The following is a 4,062-nucleotide window of genomic DNA, read 5'->3' on the forward strand; positions in this document are numbered from 1 at the left end:
TGTTGCTTTTATAAAGCCTCTTTTGGGAGGCGACACCCGTTGCTTTATTGAAGCCTCTTTTGGGAGGCGACACCCGTTGCTTTATTGAAGCCTCTTTTGGGAGGTGACACCCGTTGCTTTATTGAAGCCTCTTTTGGGAGGCGACACCCGTTGCTTTTTTTAAGCCTCTTTAGAGAGGCGACACCCGTTGCTTTTTTTAAGCCTCTTTTGGGAGGCGACACCCGTTGCTTTATTGAAGCCTCTTTTGGGAGGCGACACCCGTTGCTTTATTGAAGCCTCTTTTGGGAGGCGACACCCGTTGCTTTATTGAAGCCTCTTTTGGAGGCGACACCCGTTGCTTTTATTGAAGCCTCTTTTGGGAGGCGACACCCATTGCTTTTTTGAAGCCGCTTTTGGGAGGCGACACCCGTTGCTTTTTTGAAGCCGCTTTTGGGAGGCGACACCCGTTGCTTTTTTTAAAGCCTCTTTTGGGAGGCGACACCCGTTGCTTTTTTAAAGCTCTTTTGGGAGGCGACACCCGTTGCTTTTTTAAAGCCTCTTGTGGGAGGTGACACCCGTTGCTTTTTTAAAGCCTCTTGTGGGAGGCGACACCCGTTGCTTTTTTAAAGCCTCTTTTTGGAAGCGACACCCGTTGCTTTTTTGAAGCCTCTTTTGGGAGGCGACACTCGTTGCTTTTTTGAAGCCTCTTCTGGGAGTCGACACTCGTTGCTTTTTTAAAGCCTCTTTTGGGAGGCGACACTCGTTGCTTTTTTGAATCCTCTTTTAGGAGGAGACACCTGTTGCTTTTTTAAAGCCTCTTTTGGGAGGCGACACTCGTTGCTTTTTTTAAGCCTCTTTTTGGGGGCAACACCCGTTGCTTTTTTAAAGCCTCTTTTGGGAGGCGACACCCATTGCTTTTTTAAAGCTTCTTTTGGGAGGAGACACCTGTTGCTTTATTAAAGCCTCTTTTGGGAGGCAACACCTGTTGCTTTTTTAGAGCTTCTTTTGAGAGGAGACACCCGTTGCTTTTTTAAAGCCTCTTTTGGGAGGAGACACCCGTTGCTTTTTTTAATCCTCTTTTGGGAAGCGACACCCGTTGCTTTTTTGAATCCCCTTTTGGGAGCGAAACCGTTATTTGTTTTTTGAAGCCTTTGGGGGACACCCATTTCTTTTTTGAAGCCTCTTTTGGGGAGGGACACCGTTGCTTTTTTGAAGCCTCTTTTGGAGGCGACACCCATTCTTTTTTGAAGCCTTCTTTTGGGGGGGGAGGCGACACGGTTTGCTTTTTTGAAGCCTCTTTTGGGAGACGACACCCGTTTCTTTTTTGAAGCCTCTTTTGGGAGGCGACACCCGTTGCTTTTTTTAAGCCTCTTTTGGGAGGCGACACCCGTTGCTTTTTTGAAACCTCTTTTGGGAGGTGACACCCGTTACTTTTTTAAAGCCTCTTTTGGGAGGCGACACTCGTTGCTTTTTTTAAGCCTCTTTTGGGAGGCGACACCCGTTGCTTTTTTGAAGCCTCTTTTGGGAGGCGACACCCGTTGCTTTTTTGAAGCCTCTTTTGGGAGGCAACACCCGTTGCTTTTTTGAAGCCTCTTTTGGGAGGCGACAAACCCGTGCTTTTTTGAAGCCGCTTTTGAGAGGAAACACCCGTTGCTTTTTTGAAGCCTCTTTTGGGAGGCGACACGCGTTGCTTTTTTAAAGCCTCTTTTGGGAGGCGACACCCGTTGCTTTTTTAAAGCCTCTTTTGGGAGGCGATATCCGTTGCTTTTTTGAAGCCTCTTTTGGGAGGCGACACTCGTTGCTTTTTTGAAGCCTCTTTTGGGAGGCGACACCCGTTGCTTTTTTGAAGCCTCTTTTGGGAGGCGACACTCGTTGCTTTTTTTAAGCCTTTTCTGGGAGGCGACATCTGTTGCTTTTTTGAAGCCTCTTCTGGGAGGCGACACTCGTTGCTTTTTTGAAGCCTCTTTTGGGAGGCGACACTCGTTGCTTTTTTGAAGCCTCTTCTGGGAGGCGACATCTGTTGCTTCTGTTGTTTTACACTAAAGGTTATTTGCTTATCCTTCATTTAAAGTTTTAATCCTTTATGAAGGATATCAGTTTTTATTAAATGTAAAATTTTACCATAGTTTAAAAGGATTCATTTTTTATTCAGTTCATAAAATCCACCGAAACACATCGCAAGCTAAAGTCATTATAGCGTTGAATAACTTTGGATTCCTTGCTGCCTTAAAGCCTATATAAATTCCATAGTCCATTCCATTCCTGTTGCTTCTGGGTCTGTTATTAACAGGGTTTTGTTCCGGGGGCGGGGTTGGTGTGGGGGGGGAGGGCGGGGATGAAATTGTTTTTTGTAGCACTAGACATAAGGTGGGGGGATCATTTCAACAGTGCAGCAGTTTCGGGAATGAGAATTTACTATGTATCTTCACCTCCCATAAGAGGCTTTAAAAAAGCAACAGGTGTCGCATCCCAAAAGAGGCTTTAAAAAAGCAACAGGTGTCTCCTCCCACAAGAGGCTTTAAAAAAGCAACAGGTATCTCCTCCCAAAAGAGGCTTTAAAATAGCAACAGGTGTCGCCTCCACAACAAAAAAGAAGCTAAAAAAAGCACAGGAGGCCTTTAAAAAGCAAACAGGTGTCGCCTCCCAAAAGAGGCTTTAAAAAAGCAACAGGTGTCGCCTCCCAAAAGAGGCTTTAAAAAAGCAACAGGTGTCGCCTCCCAAAAGAGGCTTTAAAAAAGCAACAGGTGTCTCCTCCTACAAGAGGCTTTAAAAAAGCAACAGGTGTCGCCTTATACAAGAGGCTTTAAAAAAGCAACATGGGTCTCCTACAAGAGGCTTTAAAAAAGCAACAGGTGTTGCCTCCCACAAGAGGCTTTTAAAAAGCAACAGGTGTCTCCTCCTACAAGAGGCTTTAAAAAAGCAACAGGTGTCTCCTGCCACAAGAGGCTTTAAAGAGCAACAAGTGTCTCCTCCCACAAGAGGCTTTAAAAAATCAACAGGTGTCTCCTCCCACAAGAGGCTTTAAAAAAGCAACAGGTGTCTCCTCCCACAAGAGGCTATAAAAAAGCAACAGGTATCTCCTCCCAAAAGAGGCTTTAAAAAAGCAACAGGTGTCGCCTCCCAAAAGAGGCTTTAAAAAAGCAACAGGTGTCGCCTCCCAAAAGAGGCTTTAAAAAATCAACAGGTGTCGCCTCCCAAAAGAGGCTTTAAAAAAGCAACAGGTGTCGCCTCCCAAAAGAGGCTTTAAAAAAGCAATGGGTGTCGACTCCCAGAAGAGGCTTTAAAAAAGCAACAGGTGTCTCCTCCTACAAGAGGCTTTAAAAAAGCAACAGGTGTCTCCTCCTACAAGAGGCTTTAAAAAAGCAACAGGTGTCTCCTCCCACAAGAGGCTTTAAAAAAGCAACAGGTGTCTCCTCCCACAAGAGGCTTTAAAAAAGCAACAGGTTTGTCTCCTTCCCACAAGAGGCTTAAAAAAGCAACAGGTGTCGCCTCCCACAAAGAGGCTTTTAAAAAAGCACAGGTGTCGCCTCCCACAAGAGGCTTTAAAAAAGCAACAGGTGTCGCCTCCCACAGAGGCGTTTAAAAAAAAGCAACAGGTGTCTCCTCCCACAAGAGGCTTTAAAAAAGAAAAAAAGCCAACAGATGTCTCCTCCCCCACAAGAGGCTTTAAAAAAGCAACAGGTGTCTCTTCCCACAAGAGCTTTAAAAAACAAAAGCAACACGTGTCTCCTCCTCTAAGAGGCTTTAAAAAAGCAACAGGTGTCTCCTCCCACAAGAGCTTTAAAAAAGCAACAGGTGTCTCCTCCCATAAGAGGCTTTAAAAAAGCAACAGGTGTCTCCTCCCACAATAGGCTTTAAAAAAGCAACAGGTGTCTCCTCCCACAAGAGGCTTTAAAAAGCAACAGGTGTCTCCTCCCACAAGAGGCTTTAAAAAGCACAGGTGTCTCCTTTCCTCCCACAAGAGGCTTTAAAAAAGCAACAGGTGGTCTCCTCCCACAAGAGGCTTTAAAAAGCAACAGGTGTCTCCTCCCACAAGAGGCTTTAAAAAGCAACAGGTGTCTCCTCCCACAAGAGGCTTTAAAA

The sequence above is a fragment of the Macrobrachium nipponense genome, chromosome 27, assembly GCF_015104395.2.
Source record: "Macrobrachium nipponense isolate FS-2020 chromosome 27, ASM1510439v2, whole genome shotgun sequence".
In the NCBI taxonomy this organism is placed as follows: domain Eukaryota; kingdom Metazoa; phylum Arthropoda; class Malacostraca; order Decapoda; family Palaemonidae; genus Macrobrachium; species Macrobrachium nipponense.